Below are 24,810 nucleotides of genomic sequence, written 5' to 3'. Positions count from 1 at the left end.
TTTGACAAAATCCAACACCCATTTGTGATAAAAAGCCCTGGAGAAACTGGAGATACAAGGAATATACCTCAACAAAATAAAGGGAGTTTAGAAGTCCATTGTCATCCTGAAATGGAGAGAAACTAAAGCTATTACTAAAATCAGGAATAAGGCATTCCTGTGTCACTGAGGTAAAGGCTATTGCCTGATTTCTCTTGTAGCAGGTTCAGTTGTCTGGTTAAGTAAAATGTCCATTCGCTAACCATCTACTCAATATAGTGCTTGAAGTCTTAAACCACTTCAACCAACAAGACAACTGAGTGAGTCCAAGAAGATAAAACTGGAAGGAAAGCATCAGAATATATTTATTTGCAGATGACATGATAGTATACATAAGTGATCCTGCAAATTCTACCAGGAAACTATCTATCACTAATATCTATCACCTATGTCACCTGATTTTTGATACAGAAGCCAGAAATACACACTGGAACAAAGACAGCAGAATACTTTCAGAAAAGTAACAGGATGCAAACTTTCCTCAGAAAAATCCATAGCCTTCTATATACAAATCACAAATAGACTGAGATAGGAATCATGGGTAAAACACCTTTCTCAATACCCTCAAAAATATAAAATATATTGGAGTAACTTTAACTAAGCAAGTATAAGACTTGTTATATCATAAAAAATTAAGATATTTAAGAAGATATCAGAAGATGGAAAGATTCCCCCATGTTTACGGTTTGGCAGAATTAACTAAATTGCTATCCTACAAAAAGCAATCTGCAGGATGAATGCAATCACCTTCAGAATTATAGCATAATTCTTTAGAGACTTTGAAAAGACCATTTTCAGCTATAGTAATGAAACAACATGGTCCTAAATAAAAAACAGATATGTGGATGAATGGAATCAAATCAAAGACCAAGACAGAAATCCACACACCTATGTCACCTGATTTTTGATACAGAAGCCAGAAATATACACTGGAACAAAGACAGCATCACCAAGACACAACGCTGGTCAAACTGAATGGCTGCATGTAAGAATCTGAAAAAGCTTACCACCCTGAGCAAAATTCAACTACCAATGGATCACAGACGTCAACATAAGACCAGATACACTGAACCTGGTGCAGGTAAGCACAGGGAATATCCATGAACTCATGGGCACAGACTTACTGAAGAGAATATCATTAGCACAGGAACCAAGATCAACAGTTGATAAATGGGACCTCATGAAACTGAGAAGCCTACTAACAGCAAAGGACATCATTGTTTGGAAAAAGAGGGAAGCTGCAGAATGGGAAAGTGTTTTTACCAACTATACAGAGATAGAGGGCTAATACCCAAAATATATAAAGAATTTAAAAAAAACAACAACATCAAGAAAACATAACCCAATGTTAGAATGGGGCACAGATCTAAACATGGACTAAAAGATGAAACTAAAATAGCTGAGAAGTATTTTAAAGTAATGTTCATCTTTAGTTATCTGAGAAATGCAAATCAAAACATCTTCGAGATTTTGTCTTACACTGGTTAAAATGGCCAAGATCAATAAAGCAAGTGACAGCTCGTGAAGGCAGGAATGTGGCATAAGAGGACATTCATGATTGGCTGGAGGGAATACAGACACACACAACCACTATTGAAATCAGTGCAGCAATTCCTCAGAAAGATAGGAATCAGTTCTCCTCACAATACATCTATACCACTCTTGGGCATATAGCCAAAGGATGCTTCATCCTACTTCAGAGATACTTGTTCAACCATGTTCATCATTGCTACATGCATAATAGTCAGAAACTGGAAGCAACCTAGATGTTCCTAAAAGGATAAATGAATTTTAAAAGAGGTACACTTACACAATGCAATACTACTCCATCTTCAGAAAATGAAATCATGAAATTCAGATACATAGATGGAACTAGGATCCTCATTCTGAATGAGGTAATCCAGACACAGAAAGACAAGCACAGTATGCATTTGCTTATATTGGATGTTAGCTGTTAAGACGATGATAAGCAAGTTACAATGTACAAAATCTTAGAGGTCAGATACAGAGTAAGAAACTGGGAAGAAGGACATATGCCCCTAGGAAGAAGATGTAGAACAGATAGTGATGGATGGATGAGAAGTATTAACTGGACCAAGAGGATCAAATGGGGAGGAGAGGGGGACAAATGAGGGAATATAGGGAAGGACAGCTAAAATTAAGGGCCACTTCAGGGGGGCATATGGAAAGCTAATGTAGGCACCTCCTAAATTCTGAATTAAATTGCCCAATAATGGAGACATGGCCACAACTGGACATATCTTTTCACCAAATGACACTTCAGTAAAAAGAGTGGGTTATAAATAGTTGAGTTGTTCCCCAAGATGGTCCCATAGAAACGTACGAACAACCCAGGCTGCTGTCAAGTCTGTAAGTTGCTCTCCACAATCTGAGAGCAAAGCCCTCTTTCTGAAAAATAACTCCTACACAACTCATTGAACACAGAGAGGTGGAGCCAGCGCCTGTCTAGAGCTTCACGCCTACAGGCTAGTGTACTTGGGACCAGGAAGTACTCTACTCCATGTAAAAGGAGAAGAAACACAAATGCCAACCTAGCTACAAGCCCTTCGATCTACAATGGTCTCCTACTCGTAAGACATGCTAGTGCGATGCTGGCACAAAGCTTGACACGCTGCTCTACCCATCGATCACTGCTTTGTTCCACTATCATCCGAGAAGCTTCCTCCTGCAGTAGCGGGGAACAAATGCAGAGATTCACAGAGAGACAACATGCAGAGTTTAAGAGGCCTAGAAGAAGCAGAAAGAATGTAAGAAACAGAGAGGTTGGAGAATGCCAAGGGAAAAAAAAAAAAGACCCTTTAAATCAGCAAGATCAATGTTCTTGTGAGTCACAGGAACTGAGGCAGTCTTCACAGGGCCTGCACAGGTCTGCAGGAAAGGGAGTCCTAAGACTAAAAGGAACTTAGACACATGCCCATGGCCCAACCCAGAGCTATCTCCAATTGCAAGTGAAAAATTAGTTTTCTTCAAGGTGGTCACTAGTGGTTTGAGTATGCTTGGCCCAGGGAGTGGCACTATTAGGAGGTGTAGCCTTGTTGGAGTAGATGTGGCCTTGTGGAGGCATTGTGTCACTGTGGGGGTGGGCTTTGAGACCCTCCTCCTAGTTGCCTGGGGAATACATAGTCCTCCTAGTTCTCTTTGGAACAAGATGTAGAACTCTCAGCTCCTTTTACAGCACTATGCCTGCCTGAATGCTGCCATGCTTCCAGCCTTGATGATAATGGACTAAACCTCTGAACCTGTAAGCCAGCCCCAATTAAATGTTGTCTTTTATGAGAGTTACCTTAGTCATGGTGTCTCTTCACAGCAATGGAAACTCTAAGTCAGGGTCTCACTGGGAAAACAAACTATCCTTAGGGGTGGGCTCCATGCCTCAGCAATTGGAGTTCTATCTATTGCAGAGTACTCAGTGTCAGTGCTACTAACATTGCAACAAGGTGATTGTTGGTCCAGAGCAGCTAGGCACATTAACCAACATCTATATCCATCTTTGCCAACCAAAAGAAATAAACAAACAACAACAAACAAACAAAAACTACTTCCAGGCATTGCCAAAAGGGATACCTTGCTGGAAGTCCCTCATTTAGATTTGTCAAAATCTTTCTCTCCTCAGAACTCAAGCTACCATCAGTATATAAAATATATTTACATACATGTTCCATGTGAGTGTGTACTACTGCAGCATTTTACTATTTTGTCACTAAAACTGAAAACCATATTAATTATAACTATTTGCTGCACTTTAAGAACTTTATTTTGAAAGCCTTTTTAAAGAATTTGTGTCACCAATGTTTTTTCCCCTGATATATCCTACCAGCCCCATAATATTATTATATACTAAGCAACTTAATAAAAATGGCTTTGTTGGGGTGATGATGTTTTATAGAAGGCAAACCTGGACTGTGACATCTACACATTTTAGAGAATTTACTTCAAAATCCCTGAAGTTTTCCTTTGGTTTCCTCATGTGGGAGGATCTTTCTATAAGCTGGATCTAAATAAGCACGGCTCTGGATAGAAGTGTTTGTGCGATAAATAACATTTCCAAATCTCACCCACACTGCAGCTGAATAGACGTGGGGGACAGGAAAATAACTGTTCCTTTTAGAAAATAAAAAATGCTGTCAGATCAAAAAGGAATCAAAAGAATGAAAGGTCACCCAGGGAGCTTTCCTCGGGAAGTGGTAGCTAACCAGTTATTAATAAAAACAGATCCAGAGCAAGCTTAATATACATCCTTCCAGGGGAGGCCGATTGGCTTCCAAGCTGGATTGTAAAATTAGACATATTCAGATGTTCTGACAGGATTCAGAGACACAAAGCCTTCTTTTCCTTAGGCCTTATACGGTGGCCTCCACGATTGCCCCGGCGGAAGGACAAGAAAGTCAAGAGAGTGAGCTGATCTAGAAAGGTAGCCTCAGCAAGGACTCAAGGCCATGCCCCAAACTCACCTGGAATACAGCAATCCTGTCACAAGAACGCTGACGCTGAATCAGGAAGTTCCGGCTGTACCCACGCCACCTAACTGCAAGCTACAGATCCTGTCACCTCAGACGCACAAAGAAGCGGATTCATAAAGCGGGACAGAGAGCACTTCTGAAGTGGCCATATCTCAATCAGTCGTTCCATTCCTTGGCACTGTTCACAGGGATTGGGTGAGCCACCCACCACGCACCATCCCAATCCATGCCCCCAGGCCATGCTCTGCATCCAATTTGCTCCTGATGTCAGAGAAAGAGCCTGTCCTGTCCCAAGCCCTCTGAATTCCTCTCCTGCTTCTTTGAGCCCTTCTGCACCTTTTACCAATCACCAAGTCCCTGCAAACTACATCTCAGCCATGCATCCAGAAAGGCCTCCTAGCTTTCACCCTCTCCGGAGCAATGCACAGGAAACAGTGCATTCTAGTTTGCATGTTCCTGACTCCACGGCTCTCACTTCAGCTCAAGTTATCCACTGGCCGAGGAGAAAGCAGTTGTCTATTTCCAGGCACAGCAAGTACCTGCTTCAGCCAGCCTGGCAGCTCCTGCCTGGAATCTCATCTTAACAGCTCCTTTTCATCAAAGAGTTATCTGGATAGTGTCATAACGGTTAGGTGTCTACCGTTCTATTTCTTTTTTATCGCAAGCTATGGTTTGAACCCATTGTCTGGGTGTCAAGTTCATGTGCTCCTGCATATAGAATGGGTGGCTTGAACAAGTCAGAAGAAACAGAGCTAATCTTCAGTTATCATAAGTGACTCAGCTGTGGCTTGCCACTGCGAGTCATACTGTGAGTCTGCTTAGCCCCCTGGTCCACAATTAATGAATTAGTCACCCCCAGAAGTTGGGTAGTCAATGGAGATTTCAAAAATCTGCCTATCCACTCCCTTTGTAGCTGACAAAGCCACACTTTAACCACATTCCATAATATATGCAAGGTCAGATATGAGTAGCAAGTCATGTCCAAATGGAACCTGCAGCCCCCTGGCTTTGTGCAGATTAAGTTGGCCTTTCTGTTTGAGTCTATAATAGACTGAGTCATTTCAGTCATGTCTGCAGAGTAAATACAATGAAGTGAGCCACAGGCCCAGAGAGGAGAGGAACTCTCGGGGTATTGTTAACCAAGGCAGCAAAATTAAAAGACTTTGTTCTGTGGTGCTGAGCCCCAGGGAGAGGGCAGAAAGGACTCAGTACTCCCAGGCAGGGTTTACAGTTGTCAAACAGGTAAAAATTTATTTCTTAAGTTTCATATTCATCTTTTTGGCATAGACTATTAGTGTGCACATTGGTAAATATGAAACAAAAGTTCAAAATAGACCCACCAAGGAGGGATTCCTTTGAATGGCAACAAAGACACAAGTTGTGCTTTTTTAGACAGGATTGAAGTGAAAGTTCAGAGTAACAGGTAAAAGTGATCCAGGAAACTCAAAGCTTTCATGCTCAGCACAGACAGGAAGGTACCAAGTGGCTCCCTGCTTTCTCTTCGCTGCTGTATCAGATATTTTAGATACTCAGGAAAAAAAAAAAAAAAAAAAAGGAATTAAATGAAGAGTTGGTAAAGCAATAGCACTAAGTTAACAGTGTTCCAGCCAATTATCTTGACATATATCCAAAATCATGACTGGACACTATTATTAGAGAAATACATGGAGATTAAATTAAAGCTTCCATGTGCTTTGCTGACCCTAAAGGGGGAATCAGGATGGCCATGAGACATTAAACCTTCAATTTTTATGTACATTGAACAACAACAACAACAAAAAAATCAAACACTTTTGTATTGTTTTAATACATGCACCCTAACTGTCAAGGTTCAACCTAAAGCAGTTTTCCATACATGATAAGTGAAATGATTAGTTAACATATTTTAGAATATGTTAACGAAAAAAGCACTTATCAGACTTATAAGGAGAAAGACAACAGGCTGCCACCTTCAGCTATTGAATAGGAACAGACTGTTATCCAGAGAGTTCCACCATATATGAACTCCGATGAGAAGGAATTTTATGGCTATATAAAATAACCTTATAGTATAAAATGGGGAAAAGAAAACATTAAACTATTTTATACATTTCAATAATAGTTCAGCTCCAGTGACCTTATTTTATACCTCTCTTCAAATGGAATTGTTATTATGCTCTTGCTTCCTTCCCCCTGTTTAGCTCTAGATTGCCCGGAGGAATGATAAAAATAAATGGAGTCCATTAGATAAAATTATTATTTGCTCAAAGACAATATTAATTTTATCTGTCAGCAGGTTTTAGAACTAAGTGAAAGTTCATCCATTCTGCTTCTGTTAGCTAGACCAACAAGAGCGTTTGCTGAGAAAAAAATATACTTAAATAATGGAGACTTCAGGGAACAAAGCCATATGAACAATTTCTAAAGGGCTTATGCGGCTTCCTTTCCTAAGTCAAGAAAATCATATGGCCCATTACAGTAGTCATGCTGTAAGTGACTCTCAGTAGTGCAATATTATAGGTCGCAGGCCACACAGGGACAGCACCTTCTGCTGACAGTCACTATGTGTATTCTTTATAAGAACATGCTAGAGTAGATTGCCATGGCTGGGAGAAAAGACCCTCATGGTTCAACGGCACTGGTCTCTGCTTGACGGGCACATGCAGTGATCCTATGTATCTGGGCTCTGGTGATGAGCCAGATGCAGAGGCTATTTCCTAATGCCCCCTTCCCTGGCATCCACAGTACCTTAATCTCCCTCTCTCTTTACTATATCTGAAACTGCATGCCCCAGCCTTCCTGTAAGTGAAGGTGCACTTCCTGCCACAGTGTCCCCGCCCTCCTCTTTATGGACTGTCTCTGTCACACCTGTTACCTATGATAGACAAGAACATGTGTATTCAGACATCCAACTCATCATCAGGGACCCGCTGACCACTCCCATTCTTTTGTCTTTCTAAATCCTAGCCATGCCTCTGTTTCTTCTGGTTTTCCTGAGATTACTTCCTCTAGATCCAATCCTTAAGCATCATACCTTGGTAGCCATTCCTGGATTTTTTTTTTTCTGCCCCTCCCCACATCGACCTAAGTACATTTGCACTTATTTCTGCTATAGACTTCATCATCCAAAGTTACAATTACTACTCTCAGCCTCATTTTCAAGCCATGCCGTGAAGTTTCTGGACTCATTCAGCATCTGAGGGCTGCGTGTGTGGATACATGCACACTACCATTGTCAGGATGCCTACGCTGCTATTAAAATGCTCTGCATGCGTCCCTTTCTTCCATGGCTCCGCCAGTCATTGTCACAGATGTTTGATCCCCTATTAAAATTCTCTTAACATCTGGTCCAAACACATGAATTCCCATGGTTTTGAGAAATGTCCTTTCTAAATGTCATAATTTTCCAGTTAATGGTCAAAGGGATGAAGGGATTATTATAGGCAGACGAGCTGAAAAGAGGGGTTCTCCGGGGCCTGGAACTGTGAGAGCAGAAGGGAGCTACGGCCATGTGGCCATGCACAAAAGCCCTTGGGGTCTAGATAAGTAATTCCAGTTCTCATTGTTCACCAGAACCACATGAAAAAACAAGAACAAAGAAGAGACATTATCATTCAAGGCAGACTAACTTTATTAAGGTTTCATACACTAGGAATGAAACTTGGACAAGTAGCTATAGGATCATTCACAGATCTTGGAGCCAGTGATCGTACTTTAGCCTGCCTGTGTTAAGGCCTTTCAGAGTTCCAGCCCATCAGCCCTGCAAAGGCCACCTCAGTGTTCTGTTACCTTGCATCATCTGGCAACCTATGCCCGAAACCCTGTCAAGTCACTTCTTCACGTATACTTACTTAAAACAAGGAAATTTCTTTAAATATTGTATGTGTTTAAAATGGAAAATCATGTTTTTATATACATATATTATGTGTTATACATAAATATATGTTTATATATTTATATACATAAATATATGTTGCATATACATATATTATGTGGTTAAATTATGGGGATCAGGACCTCTTTTTAAATAAATCTTTTTGTTACAGGTTTTTAAACACCCCACAAATCATCAAGCACATAGTTACATGTAGTTTTACAAAAACTTCACTAATGCCACCTGTCCTTAGCCCAGATTTCTGCCCAAGTTTCTCACTTAAGAGTTGGAGTCCTATTTTGGCTTATTCTGACACGCCCACTAATATGCCAACCCATGAGTAAACATTGCTGTTCTTGTTCCAGATAAGCACCAAAGAGTGCCCTTTGCTCGCCTCCCTGGTTACAGTCTCAAGCTTACAATGCCCTCTTGCTTCAACCTCTCCTGAGTTAACCCTGCCCTCTCACTTCAACCTCCCCTGGGTTTGCTGAAAGCCTTGTCATTGATCATTGGGCTTTGTACTCCTGTCCTCAGAAATGCTTTTTGGGTTGGTTTTTTGGTGCTACAACCAGAGAAAACTAAAAAGGAGCTTGATAAAGTAATTATAGTTGCTTTAAAACCCTTCAGTAGTTCCCCAGGGAGCCTCCCAGGTGAAAAGCACTGACCCCATCAAAAGCCCTTTTTCTCTGGCCAGTGCAGCCTTCCTGGAACTCCATTTTCCAGCTCTCACCTTCACTACAGGCCAACTACACACAGGCACACATACATATATGATCTTCCTTCTGCCTCTACATCCACTGACCTTGCCAAAGCTCTGGCTTACTCTTAGGACTTAAATCTTCTCTAGGTTCACCACAGTGCTTTCTCCTGTGACTCAGCCTTTATTCACTATAACTCCCAAGCCAACTAAACCTTCTTTTTACTCCTACCTGAGGCTGTTAACATCTCTGTTTCATAGCATTTTCAACTATGTGAAACTGCTTGCTTGATGGTTTGTGGAGTGTTGTAAAACCTGTAACAAAAGATTTACTTAAAAAGACATCACAATCCTCATAATTAACCATATATATATATATATATATATATATATATATATATATATATACACATACACACATTACTCTTCCATTTTAAACATGTACAATAAACAATATATTAAAATATTTCACAAGGGCATAGACAAAAATATTCAGTGCCTGCAAAGAAAGAAAATGAAGCCAGGAAGGATACAATTGAGAGAATGAATGAGAATAGCATAAAACATAGCGACTTGGTCATTGGCAGCAAAATACTTCCCAATGCCTTTGTTGTCACTCATCGAAAGGATACTAAGAGGACCTATAGAGTTTATGTTCGGCAATCAATTGATATCTTTGATTAAATACTATTTAACACATTGGGATATAAAAAAGTGGAGACAAAGATTTTTTTATTCTGAACATAGATCCCCAGGTCCTAAGACGTAGCAGCATGCTTTAAGTCTTATGAACTTCTTTGAAGGCACTGAAAGGTATGGATGTTTCTAGCTGACAGGTTAGTTCATTGTGAAGGTCTAGGCACTTCCTTCCAGATCAAGGCAAAGAACCTGCTCAGTTTATTATAGTCAATGAATCATACTTGCAATGAGTTTCACAATAGAATCTACAGAAAACTGCCAGATCTCTAACAGCCTACATGTAAGACTTCAAAAGCAGGTCAAAATAGACCTTAACTGAGTGGCCACAAAGCATCTAATTATTAGCCCATTACGCTCTGCTGTGACATGTATATGTGCTGGGAACAGAAGGTGCTGTGTTCTTCGGTTCATTATCCTAGAATGTGGAAAGGTCACCATGGATATTGCAGTAAAGGTCATTATGGTTTAAAAGTAATTCTGACATATTTTTGCATCTACATTTCAAAATATTAAAAGCCAAGTGATGGTGTAGAGGTTAATGACAATACAAAAAGAGTAGCTCAAAGACACAATTCCTAAGGAGGTAATGAAACAGTGCAAAGCTTGTCAAATAGCAACCAAACCATGAAGATCATAAACACTGTTGCAGGATAAATAAATGATGTTTATGCCACCCAAAGGTTAAGGAGCAGCCATGGAGAAACTCAGTCTCAAAGCCGCCCGCCTTGACTCCTCTGCCCACGCATGGATGCTGGTACAGAGTAGGCTACACCACAGAAAGCAACCAGCTGGCCAGGCCCACAGGGTGGGAGGTCACCATGGCTGCTATTCTCTGGTCTCAGTTCCCATCGTCCATAACACATTTTAAAAAGAACACGTAGCTTAAAAATCATATGAGCCAACTTGAAAAATAAGGCAGTGTATTCCTCAGGAATTAGGAAGCTGTAAATAAGATTTGATGAATATAAACCAAGTAAGACGACAGACAAAAGAAAATGTGTTTCATAAGAAACAAATTACTACCCTCCTAGACAGAGACAATAGGAGCAGTTCAGGGTCTCACAACAGCTGTGCGCTGCCTTGGTGTTGGGAAAACAAAACATCTGCTCCAGAAACAAATAAAAATTCATAATTGTACTATTCATAAGAGGCAATTCTTAGAGGCAACATCAGAGTCTACTGTCTACTGAAAGCGAGGTCATCTTCATGGTATATCTTATCATTCAATGTATGGACAACAGCTCTGTGAAACACACATGAATGCCCAAACAGAAAACTCACATAAAATTAGAATCATATATAATATAATAAATCAATGATTTTTAAAACAAAAAGAGTAAAAATTAATAAAAGTTTTGACTTCAATAAAACTATCTATACAAAGCCAAGTATACAGAAATAAGAACCCAATGTTGCTAATGTGAAAATAGATGCATGTTGCATGAACAAGAAGCATTGTTCATGAATGGGGCACACTAACAGCGCTGTCATGCTAACTGTTCCCAGGCCTCTCACTCTCCCTTCTACCTAGAACACATTCCACAAGGTCTATATCATAACTGAATCCACTTCCATGCTTTTTGGAAGCCCAGATCAGGTACCAACTCCTCCATTTCCATCCTTGCTCTTTAGTTCCCCCAGTGAGAGCTTTGATAGAACTAACAAATTACCCTTAATGTCATAGTCAGTATGTTTTACATTCCCTTCTGTGGGGTGGGACACACCCTTAGAGGGTGTCTCCATGTTGCCTGGCTTCTTCTGACGTGTGACTTAATGCCCTCTCAGCATGGAAATGGTTGCTCATTATTGTGGGCCCCCACCTCTCAGCATTTGTCCCACAAAGAAAATCTCTAGAATTTGCTGAAAGAACCCATCATGCAAGCAACACCATCAGGAAATAAGGTACAGGCTAATGGGGAAGGAGGCTGTAGAGCCAGTGAGCTTTGTAAGCACAGGAACCATTTCAATGGGCTGGAAACAAAAATAGCATCCTCCTGGCAAAGCAATGCCATAAAGCCTCAGATTAGAAGTTGCCAGGATGAGGGGAAGCAAACACGTTTACTTGTTTAAAATGAATAGACCAAGATTCTAAGTAATGAGATCAAATAAATTATGATATATCCATACCATTCAATATCGTGCAGCCTGTAAAACCAACGCAGTAAAGCTTGATATTCTGGCATATAAATCCAGCAAAGATATAGAGTGAAAACCAAATATGCACATTTATCAAGGGGGAGAGGAGGGAGGAGATGGGAGAGAGAGAGAGAGAGAGAGAGAGAGAGAGAGAGAGAGAGAGAGAGAGAGATATCCAATTTTTGACTGAAAGAAAGCAAATAAATATTTTACATTTTACATTTGTGGGTAAAAAGCCAAGTACAGTTACTCCAATGTAGCAAGAATGTGTTTTAAAATATTCTTACATGTTGACTGAATTTCAATGAGCATTCACTAATTTTGTAGTTTAAAGCAAGAAAATTATTTACCTGTACACTAAATGAGTGAGGAGAGATTATTTTATCAGACAACTTAAGGCATATGATATTCTGATGCAGTTCAAGCCTGCCAGGCTGATTGAGGAACTGAGTCATAGCCTGAGAGTTACTGTAAAGTGATGAAAAATCTGAGTAAGTCTGCAGAAGAGAGACCAGAATCTACACGTTCTGATAGGCAGAGCCAAACCATGTGCTTGCCCAACAGAATAGGGAGTTCCCATCTGCGGGTGGATAAAGAATAGCTCCAAGACTATTTGCCATTTAGGCAGAAGCTAGGTGCCAAGGAATGACATTCCCTGTACCAGAAACCCTTCCTCCTTATTCATTAGATTCATTGCCTGGGTGAAAACCCCACCTTTACTTGAGGAAAGGAAACTAGTTTATCAGTCCTGACAGATCAGCACTGTTATGCGAAGCTCTGAGCTTCTACCAAGACACACAAGCACACAGGCAAGAATGAGCACTTCCATTCTGTCACAGCTAACACCATGTTTTGGAGCTCGAAGCTGCCCCTACAGCATGTGGTGTAGAGCAATCTTGCTGTAGAAAACAGAGCACATGGGGTTTCTGTCTCTCTGATGTAGATTTCATTTCCATAGGAAAAGTGATTAAATGCTGAGAGTGGTGGCCAGCCTTTAATTCCAGCACTTGGGAGACGGAGGCAGGTAGATCTCTGTGAGTTCAAGGCCAGGCTGGTATATATACTTATTCATTAGATTCCTCATATGAATTCTAGGACACCCAGGTCTAAATTGAAAGACCATATCAAACAAACAAAACGGATTAAAAACAAAAGAAAACAATACACACAAACACACACAAACATTTGGGGGGGGGGGGGCGATAGAGACAGAGAGATAGGGAAAGACAGAGAAAGAGGGAGTGAGAGATATGTACCCCCTGTAAAATCCTGGACTATTGGACTCCGTGTTAGCATTCAGAAAAATACCTAGTTTCCTCTGCTTATGGCCACAGCCACAAGTGAGGAATGACTTATTAACCGCAAAGAAGAAAGTGGACCCAATCCGTTCTGCCTTCAGCAGCAAACTCTTCGCTCCCACAGGTGAGATGTGTCTCAAACAAAAGTGTGACCCCACGAGGTCACACCTTGCACAGGCAGATCAAATATCCAATGCAAAGGCATTGGCCTGCCTTTCTCACCTCCATTCCTTAGCATCCCTGATCAANGCATGGGTGATGGCTGCTCTGTGCTCTGATCTACATCTCAGTGGTCCCTTCCCTAAATTGCCCTGCCTGGATACAGTGGTATCTTCTATGTCTTTAACTTTTACAACACCCATTTCCTATCTTCTGTCTTACAGTCTTTGATTAAAACTAAACCCTGGTGCAGTTTTAACACAGATGGCAGCAAGCACTTAAATTGAAATATATCATCCTTGTCCAATTCCGTGGTGCTAAGATGATCTGGAAGTGTCTACAGATGGGCACAAACTTCCAGTGGTATGACAGTGAGTTTTCAGTGTTAAAATGATACAAGAGAGATGTGTGTTCAGTACAAAGAAGCAGCACTTTAGATTCTGGATTTAGATTTTTCTTCCTGTTTGGTCCAATCCTTTCGTAAGATTCTGGCAAGCTGCGGTAGCCCTAAGCCCTATGTCAACCTCACAATCACCAAGGGAAACAATCAAGATGTTATAGTGTACATGTTGCTAAGCTATGGTGCTTGGTAACTTAGGGGCACTGTATGCACGTTTGACTGACACTATCTTAAATACTAATACTGAGCCCTGATCTCCTGATCCTATATATGATCAATATAAAGTGCATGATGGATTATGTTGCTATGAAAGTGATATAGAAAATAATCATGATATAATAGGATCCTAAGCCCTCTCTAATTACCATTACATAAGGAGAGCCTCTAAAACTCCCCTCCTTAATAAAATGTGTGACCTGTGGTTATTTTTGATTGTCCAGAGGTTGGAAGATTTTTTTTCTTTTTAAGAAAATGTTCCATTATCTTGTCAAAGATGGATGGTGAACCAAAAGACATCATCCTAACTCAACGGCACCAAGACACCCAGTACCCTACGGACTGAGATCTACCTGTTTCTATCGGGTGTGGGGATGGATGGGGGCTGTTCCATCATTAACAGGGATAGTTAAAATATAAGCACATGTTATATCTTCTCTCAAGAAATTCTACAGGAATACAGTGGGAAACTGGAATTTAAATTAGTGTTGTTTTTTTTTTCACTCAACAAGTATATTGATCACAAACTCACTCAGGGAAACAAAGTAGCAATAAACAAATCAAGGGGAAAAAAAAACATTATAAAGTCCAGGAACCTAGAGAAAATATGACACTAGTGTGGGACCAAATTCCAGACCAAATTAAGTGTATTGGTGGCATCCAACAGTACGTCCCTAGGTAAAAGTCAGAACCAACTTGTTCCACACATCATGGCCAGCAGCTCCATTTATCACACGAGTTTTCCCTTCATATCATGCTGTAGATAAAACGAAGTGTGCTCACACCCTCAAAAGTGCTTTATTGTCCAGTTTCTCCTTCCAGTGTTTAATGGTGGTTCTGACAGATTACAGGAGAGAAGCTTAGAGGCAAAGTCAAGGCTGCACTGAGAAACCAAGCCCTTAGGAGTCTCATGGTGGACAAAATGTGCAACATGGCTGTAGCTACAACTCAGATCTGCCAGTTGCAACACCTTCAGTCTGCCAGGTGAAAGTCTTCCCCACATGGCCATTAGCATTTTACACACACACACACACACACACACACACACACACACAAATATACACACACAAACCACACACAGACATACACATATACTCAAACACACACTCACAAGCACTCACATAAAGCACACACACACACACACACTCAAACACACACACTTGCCAATAATTCTCTCCCTATAATGGCATGAATATGGTAAGAAAAGTTATGCTAGTTTGAGAAAGATAGACATGTTTTAATCTAGTCAAGAAACTGACTCAGGGAAATCATTCGCCAAGTCCCTGGTGTTAAGCTGTTTACAAAGTGCACCCTGAAGCCTTGAACAAGGGTGTGTTTTACTGAGAACTACTGTGAAATCCTGTGTCTTCTATGCATAAGGATGTATTTACTTAGGCAGCCTGATAATCTTGTGAAAATACTGTACCGTCACTAGTGGGGAAAAGGTGATACTTTTCAACTTTACACAATACACAGTACATTTCAAATGCAAACTAATATTAAAATATTTGTCCTGGGAAGTAGAGAGATAAGAACCCAAGTCTGATTCCCAGCTTCTACATTGGGCGGCTCACCATCAGCTCTAACTCGGGGTCCACAAAATCTGATACCCTTTCCTGGTCTCTATGGTTACCCATACACATGGTGTGTGTGTGTGTGTGTGTGTGTGTGTGTGTGTGTGTGTGTGTGTATCTGTTTCTCTGTGTGTCTGTGTGTGCTACAAACACAAATAGATAGATAGATAGTCAGATAGGTATAATCCCTGTATATGTACAATCTGATGGCTTCATAATCCCACTCCTATACACATACCTAAAATAAATAAAATATCCATGCAAAACTTCCATGAATATTTATAACAGCTATTGATATATAAAGCAGTCAGATGTCCATTTAAAAATCGGTGCAAACTTGACAACCTTATTCAATAGTTTTAGCTCAAAGCATATTTTTAACTGCATTTTATCAACAAGTTTGTTAACACATACATATTCATGAAGGAACTGATTTTACCAATTACTTTAAACACCTTGCAGTACTTTAAATTGCCAATTATGTTAAAATTTATATTAACTAAGGTTAAAAATTACCTGATAATTTATGTTACCTATTTTTGTTATTTTCTTAATCGTTGTGCTGGTAGAGTCTCAGCATTATGCTCAAGAACTCATTTCCCAAACATGTGCCACACAATCCCTCAGACAATCCCCAGTGCCTATATGCAGAGTTCTCCATCAAATTCAACACAATAGCAATTTCCTCCTTCCTTCCGGCCTCTTTCTTGAGTTAAAAGAAATGAAAGCAGATGAGTTTTTTATTCAGTACTTCATGGAGAACAAAATGGTTACCGTGGTAGGCTATTCCCTCAAAGCGGTACCCAAGTCTCTAGATATCCTACTTCCCCATGAGTCAGTCACCCTGTCGAACTTTAGTGATGCAGAGTACAGAGCACCATGTGTCAGGAAAACAGAATGTTTCCTGGAACTTTACACCATCACAGGAACCACGTCTTGCTTCTTGATGCAAAGCCCCAGCCACATGGCACCTATGTTCTAGTAAGGCCTTACACACAGATGTTCCGTGCCTCTGGTCAGCTCTTACCCGTGAAGCCACCCATGCCTAACTCCTCCAACTGCATGTGGTCGCAATGTTAGTGACACTGTCAAGAGAATTTCAGATCACAAAACACTTACGCATGCCCTAAATTGCCACTCTAGGAATCATAAACAAGCTAAAAACCTTGACCACTGGGCAGGATTTCTGTTCATCTGGAAATATTTCTGGGAAATATCTTGGGATGAGAATTTTCTTGAGGCATTTACAAAATGAGAATTCGCCCAGAGTAGCTAGCTAAGCCAAATAGAGACCAAGCAAACAGCTGCCTGCTCTCTTGACTCTCACCCCTCCTCCACTAATGACTCTGAGCAGAATTAGCACCTGTATCATATAGCCTTTACAAACTCCAATACAAACCTTTAGAATCAAGCCTTGCATATGAATTCTTAAAGACAGTTGTCTTTGCTAATCTATAGCATGGAAATCAAGTGCTTATTTGCAGTCTTACAATAGTTAACTCTGCACACACCCACACATGCACACTCGGGCACATGCACACACAAATTCCCTCATCACCTTCATGCTCATTTGGTCCTCTTTTTCCTTACTGTCAATCATGAATAAACATCCATGGACAAGCTATTTTTCCCACACTTACCAAGGTGATGTAGGTCATGGCACTAATTAGGTGCATTTGTACTCATAACATCTGAAATGTTGAAGGGATTGACTTGAAAAGTGTGTGTGTGTGTGTGTGTGTGTGTGTAAATACTGTTCACCTAGTTTCCCTGAAGTGACATGTCTTAAAATTAATTAAACATAGCTTAAAATATACCTTGTTTTCTTTCTGACATTGAAATAGTTCATACTTTAGTAAGAAACAAATCAAGTCAGGCTGTTAACTCTCAACATAGAAAAAGGTGTTAGTAAGTAATAAATATTACATAATAAATATATTTAGAGAGTGATATAGTTGATTGTTAACTCCCAACATAATACAAATTCATAGGCAAAATCTGTTGCTTATCACTGTATCCCTTCCATCACAAAAGAGCTCAGGCCTTAAATGTTTCATGAGTACAGTGGAGGTGTGCAAGACACAGAATAGAGACAAGGAGCCACTGAAAGGGACAGCTCTTTGACCAGGTGGCTGGCCCCATGACGTGCAAGTGTTAATTCACTTTTCTACAGCTCAATTGCCTGATTACGAAACTAGGATATTATTTGCATCCCTGTGGGCTGCTGGACAGTTATAATATTGAATTTGTTACGTGCCTCAGCTCATTGTGACTGCTGTAGAGATCAATGCACACAAAGTCACAATACAGTGAAGATTTGAACCTGTAATTTTAAGCTATTTCATACTCTTACAAAAAATAGGACATTTCTCTTTGACTTCTCCTTGTCAATGAGGAAAGGGTTAAGCCTTATAAACAATGTAATGAAGCAAAAGAAAACATTAAGAGAGAGAGAATCAGGAACTGCAGACATAGCTTGCAGACATAACTCTCCTGCTATTGGTGCTGGTGAAGTTACTCCAAAGGCCAAGGAATGAACCTGTGGTGCTCAGAACCACAGGAGACATCCATGTGCACACGCTCCTTTCTTCTCTCTATGAAAGGAGTAACTCTCAAACATTCCTGATACATGCATTCATTAGCTACCTGACAGGAGGCTAAACCCGAACACACCGATGATTACTTTCTGTGATCTAAGTCATAAAACTCAAATGGTTGAAAATAAATTTATAACATTTATTATATTATAGTATAGTATATTAAATTCAAGAAAAATAGAGCACAAATTGTAGTCTAGAAGCCCATAATTTTCTCATACCGGCAATAAATGTTTCAATCAAGGCTAACCATTTACAGACACAGCAACACAGATCAAATCTCTAAAGCTATTATCATCAGGATCCATATTTAATCAAATTACCTCAAAATGTATTTGCAGTGAGGAGTGACTACAAATTTCCCCTTATAAAAGACCATTTGAAGAACTATAGGCAACGAAGGACAGTTGAGAGTGGGAGAAAAAGTCTTTCTCAAGGAAGAACACAGCAACAGGTTATTGAATACCACACAGTCAGCACTGAAACATGCATAAAAGGTAACCTTAGTGGCAGAGTAGGTTGTGAGTAGGAATGTATATGTATATATTATATAATTACAATGAATGAAAGGAGAGGCCATGAACTTCAAATGAATGGAGAACAGGGTATACACAGGAGTTCAAAGGGAGGGAATGGAAAGGGGAAATGATATAATTACACTGTGTTCTCAAAAACAAAAGAAACAGTAAAAAGGCCATTCAAAACAAATTCCCTGATATCAGGGGCATCTGACCAGGCTTGGTAGCACCAGCTTCTTATAGCTAGGTCACAAGGTCATGGGGAGGAAATAGTGGCATATAAATAAAGAGTCACAAGTTGGATGGTTTAATGGACACGAAGGGTTAACCCATGCAAGCAGAATATTCTCCTATGACCCCAAGCCAATGAGCAATGAGCCAGCACACTGCCTCTCTCTCTCAACAGGTAAGTTCCAGAACGTATTATCTAGCCACCCAAGGATAGGGTGACTCAGGTGAGCACTTCCCCAGGGCATGCTCTCTCACCCATTTAATGAGGAACCCTGTGGTGTTGGAAGCAAATTCTAGAGTTACAGGGTGTTAAGCAAGATATTATTTTACCACTCCATGAAACAACAGGCCCCAGTACTGAGTCCTGGAATGTTCTCGGAGACTGTGTTTATACATGTCAGGAAACAAATCGGTATGCAAAAGATGCTCCCCATTACACAGTTCTGTCCTTTGCAGATCAGTGGCCGTATGGAAACACGGATTCCCCGGGGTCTACAATGCTCACCATTTGGACTGCATAGGAATTCCCATAAATATTGCTCATGAATTCTAACTCAGGGCTTCCCATGCTTTTCATTCATCCACAACACCTTTCCTAATTTTAAACAAGATTTTAAACATTTTAAAGTTCAGTTTTTTGAATGTCCTAGGGTAGCAAGCAGTGCTGTTGGTCTCTGGGTTGCCTCCATCCATTCTTGTTGAATTGAATAACAACAAAATAAGGGACAGTACGATAAGAGGTGATTAGCTCTTGGACACTATAGCTAAAGCTACACAGACATAGGAAAATGCTAATGGCCAAGTAAGTCTATCCTGCAAGGTGACATATCTGCAGGCACAACAAGGATATCCTCATTACCCTTAATGGCCAGAAGAGATTCTGTTCAAAGGCTCTCTGGTCAGAGTGTACAGCTCATGGTCAATTTGTTTCCATGTCTCTTTTAAAGAGGAGAACTTCAAATAAATTTGTTTGGTGTACTCATTATTTTCTGTTGCTGTGATAAAATATGAACATCCAAAGCAACGTAGTAGAGGAAATTATTTATTTTGCTTTTGGTTTCCAAAGGAAAATCCATCATGACTGGGAGGTATTGCAGCAGGCGGCTGGAGTACCAGGGAAGATGAGAGAGTGCATCTTCAATGGCAGCAGAATGCAGAGAAAATGGACCAGAAGTGGGGTGAAACTAAAACCACCCCAAATCTGCCCTGAGTGATGTACCTTCCCCAGCAGGCCCCCGCGACCTAAACGTTCCATGACTTGACAAACAGCATCATCAGCTGGAGGCCAAGCTTTCAAACTCAAGCCTGTGGGGGCATTTCTCATTCAAACCATCACAATGTGCCACTTGTAAGATGTGAGAGACACAGCTAGAGCGAACAAGCTAAGCAAGACATGTATCACAGGCTGACAAGAGAGGCCAGTAGGAATGCAGAACGTCTGGGTTCAGTCTGTACCAATCAGGAAGCAAAGGGGTTCTGCCTTCCCAGCCCTACACATGCTGACACTCTTATAGTTCTATTGCATTATGTGGCCAAAGAAACAGCAAAGAAGTTCCGAGAAATACATAGAGCATGGCTAAAGTATCATCAGCAAATAGGTTCTGTCTCAAAGGACTATGCAACATACCAGCAGATTTGTCAAAATGTGAATATTTGCCTAATGGCAATCTCTTGCTGTCAAGTTCAGAGAGAAATCGATATTAATTTATAACGTGTTAAATAAGATCGCACTGGTTTCTGCAAGGTTGGCTATGGGGAATATGCTTATAGATTGTTCTCTGGATTTATCTTAAACTAAATATAATAATTAAAGCCCAGGAAAGTCTAAAACCAGAATTATTTTCTCAAACATGAGACAAATCACCCTCATGTCAGTACTCAAATCCAGTGAGATACGAATTTATTTCTACTTTAGAAAAAAATTAAAAGAAAACCAATTTCTCTACTCAATGAAAAGAATTCTAGATATTCAGGCAACATTTTGAGTTGTATATATACTGAACTTGAAAATAAATATTTATTGACTACTTAAAGCATGTATAGCTCTAAGGTACATTTTTTAAGGACTGTAAAGGTGAAGGATGGAGAGAGGGCTCGGTGGGTAAGAATATCCACTGCTCTTGCAGAGTTCAGCTCCCAGAACTCTATCAAAGGGCTCACAACCACCCACAGCTCCAGGTCCAGGGATAGACTTCATCCCATGGACAAAAGGGGCATCTGCAGTCACACTTACAAGACCATATGTGAAACATAAATCAAAAAATAAAAACAAACTTGTTTTTATATTTACCAAATATAAAACAATTTGGTATCAAATTTGGAAAACGAAACAAAGGTAGACTTTTAAGAACTGATAAAATAGCACATTTAAAATCATAAGAACTCATTAGTGCTAACGAATAAATTGAAAATGAGAATCAACAAAAAAAGTAAAAGCTTTCTAAGACACTGAATGTGTGTGTGTGTGTGTGTGTGTGTGTGTGTGTGTGTGTAAACAAAGAAATGTGAGTAGTTTTCTTGTAGAAGATAGACTTCAAATAGGTTTTGAAATAAATTTTAGATAGCTATTATTATAGAATATGAAGAACAGAGAGGAATTGCTTCAAACAGTAAACACCACGTACCAGTTTCTTAGCCTCCATGTTAGTTACCTAGGAATGCTTGAAAATACTGCTTGCTTCCCATCATAAGATAGTCATAACATAGGAAAAGTTACTGACAATCAAAACAGTGTTTCTAGGTTCGGGCAGGTGTCCACAGTGGTTGGGGGTGGGTAGATAGAGTCACCTTTGCTTCACATTCAGAATCACCGCTCTCATGCTCACAAGATGGTTCTGCAGGTGGAAGTGCTTGCCACAAAGATTAACCACTGAGTTCAATCCCTGCAGCTCATAGAGTGAAAGGAGAGAAATGACTCATAAGGAGAGACTACATGGTCCTCTTGACTACCTGTGTAACATGGTACATTCATACATGAACATATAACTTCACACACACACATACATGCATACACACAGATACACACATGTACACACATGCACACTTACAAGCTGTCTTTTTAAGTTGTATGTCTCTCACCCAAGGAGTCCACAGATCTTCAGAGAAAGTCATGATCAACAACTAATGGCCTAGGCAAGCTGACATAAAAGACATTATGTAACAAAATCCCTGGTAATCTGCCAGGGTGAGAAACATGGAAAACCCCAAGTCTCTGTGTGTGTTCAGGTGCGTACCCCAGCCCCACCTTGCGCCTCTCCATCCATACCTGTGAAGGGACAGCCACTGTCTGCATGCAAGCATGCAGGAGAACACCCCCACTGCAGATCTGTAACTGATTGGCTGGCTGACCTTCAGAGACCTTACTACCTGCCAGTTTCTCCCTGTGGCAAAGCATTCTTCTCTGTTTGGGGACTGAGAGCTCATTAGTGCACCTGGATGCAGATTAAGACCTGCTCAGACACAGGGAGAAGACACATGAAAGAGAGGCTCTCCACCCCCAGCCACCCAGTCACCCAAACCACAACCTCCAGGTGGAGAGAAGGTTCTAAACACAGTGGCCCCAACAAGTGGGGTCCTCCACAGTTCTGGTTCATATTAAGTATGCATGGCACTCCCCTGCCCTGACAGAACAGTTTACCTGTTTTCTAAGGAGATACCACTAAGAACAATTCATTGGTTTTGTTTTAACTTCAGTTTTTATCATGAGAATTTTAGTATGTTTTGAAAGTACAAGTTAATGTCAACACTGGGAATTTTGTTCGCCATCCTTTCAAAGTTTTATTTCATTTTGGATTTTTAAACCTTTTTACTTTTTTCAATTTTCATACAAGTATGTATTTTACAGTGAACCCCCTCTCCCACATGCACACCACCTATCTTCCCTGTTTAAAAAAAAAAAACACATAAATACATCCCTACACTTGGGATAATCAGAAGCAAGAAGTTACAGAGTGTGTGGATCTGTTATGAGTAGGAAAATCGAGTAAGGTGAACAGCAACAATATAAACTCCTGCAAGCCACCAAGAAGGGATTAAAAATACAGAATATATAGCTGAACATTTTATTTGATGACACATAAAACTTAAAGCTGGGCCCTTTCTTTTATTCACTTTTGAAAGCATTTTGTTCCATTTTCCTGCCACTGTTTTATTGCCTGATTTCTCTGAGTATTCAGTACTCAATCTCCCAGATCTCTTTTTTCCCATTTGTCTTTATCTGGCAAAGCATCCAAACTCCTCTTTTCACTGATTATAAATAAGTAAATAAAACAATCTGTAACAACAGCAGAGACATATGGACTGCCTACATCTCCACTACGGAGTGCTCCACACCTCTCCACTATATTTATTCTTGAGTTATTGAGAATCAAAACTTCCATCTGGACTTTTTTTTTTGTAAAGGCGTTTCTCATTTCATTCAGTGATAATTTGAAAAAGTATGTACACTTCACGACCATAAATAAAATAACTTGCAACACTACTCCAAAAATTATTCTCAATTTCATGCACACAAAGCTAGTTATTTCTGTCAAAAGGGAACAGAATCAGATGATGCACAATGGGAATGTGGAGATAAGATAACATGTCTAGCATGTGCACTGTGCTACTGATTATCTTGAAAAGCCCCTGGGTTTAATAAATCTTCTTAATTGGTTACCACTTAGCTCAACCATGAGACTAAAACATGAAATGAGAAAAACATGAAGTGAGATTTGCACATGAGCTCTATACATTGTCTCTATAGCCGTAGCCCTGTTTCCAAACACTACAAAGGTTTAGCTTCTCTGTACAGTCTTGAACTGCCTTAAGTAGATACAAAGGCTGGTCCGTAGCTTCACATCCAAGTATCCTTTACAAAGTCCCCAATCAGCATGTAGTTCAGCTCTCTCACATCACCCAGAGTGACAGTCAAGAGCCCTCTCCACCAAGTATAAACCCTGCTGTGAACATGGTCCAATGTAAGGTCAAACTGCACTTCCGAATTTTTATCAAGGAAGATGTGGAAGAATAAGGAAACAAGAAACTTCCATCCACTGAAGAGAAAACCCATGTTATGTATGCCATCATGATCAGAAAAGGTAGCTATTTGTAACTTATAGAAGGGTGACCTGAATCTGGCTATAGCTAAACAGCAAGAGGTTGCTGATATGAACATGGTCTTTGCTGAGTGCAGGCAAGCTGATCCCTTCCTTGGAAGATCTCGTCTCAAAGAACGTAATGTCATATCCATGTAAACCCCAGGCAGAAGCAAAGCATACCACGGATTCCAGGTGCTTCTTCCCCTTTCCGAACCTTTATCCTGATTGCTCTAATTAAGTTTATAGAAAAATTTCAACCAAATAAGACACTATTCACCATTGTCTAGATTATCCTGTTTAAGTATTCATGAAGATGGTTTTTCAATGGTTATTTTGATTGATGTAATATTATTTAGAATGTCAGATCAGGAAGTCTATAAAGAAAATAAAGTCAAAGGCTTATAACTTGTAATTCATATTTCTTTAATTCATATCTTTTTCTGTATCAAACACACCCAGTATTTTTTTTCTTCTAGAAATAAAGGAAGTTACTATAACAGACCATCTATATATCCAGCCATCAGCAGTGGCTACTGTTATTCCAGATAATCCACCATATGAAATGCCTGCAAAATAAATGTGGGTACAACTTTAAACAAAATCTCCATTCTCAGATAAGAGACCTAGACCACACTTTCTGGTACAGGGTTCTTTTTTTTTTTTAATTATTTTATTAGATATTTTCTTCATTTACATTTCAAATGCTATCCCGAATATCCCCTATGCCCTCCCCCCACCCTGCTCCCCTACCCACCCACTCCCACTTCTTGGCCCTGGCATTCACCTGTATGGGGCATATAAAGTTTGCAAGACCAAGGGGCCTCTCATCCCAAT

The 24,810-nt window shown here is 40.1% G+C and overlaps 1 protein-coding gene across 2 annotated transcripts in view; it reads right to left on the bottom strand.

Moving 5' to 3' along the window:
* Sema5a (semaphorin 5A) overlaps window positions 1–24,810 on the bottom strand; it is a 359,154-nt gene that overhangs the window by 208,605 nt on the left and 125,739 nt on the right. Inside the window, exon 1 of one of the 2 annotated variants that reach the window (XM_029543945.1) lies at window positions 4,512–4,713. The exons of the other annotated variant lie outside the window; for it this stretch is intronic. The gene's annotated coding sequence lies outside the window, so the exon portion shown is untranslated. Of the gene's footprint in view, window positions 1–4,511; window positions 4,714–24,810 lie in introns of those variants that run through there. 2 annotated transcript variants of the gene reach the window in all.

This window comes from Mus pahari, chromosome 11 (assembly GCF_900095145.1).
Source record: "Mus pahari chromosome 11, PAHARI_EIJ_v1.1, whole genome shotgun sequence".
NCBI classification, from domain to species: Eukaryota; Metazoa; Chordata; class Mammalia; order Rodentia; family Muridae; genus Mus; species Mus pahari.
Note: the sequence above shows the minus strand (reverse complement) of the source record. Positions and strands in the feature narration are given on the sequence as shown.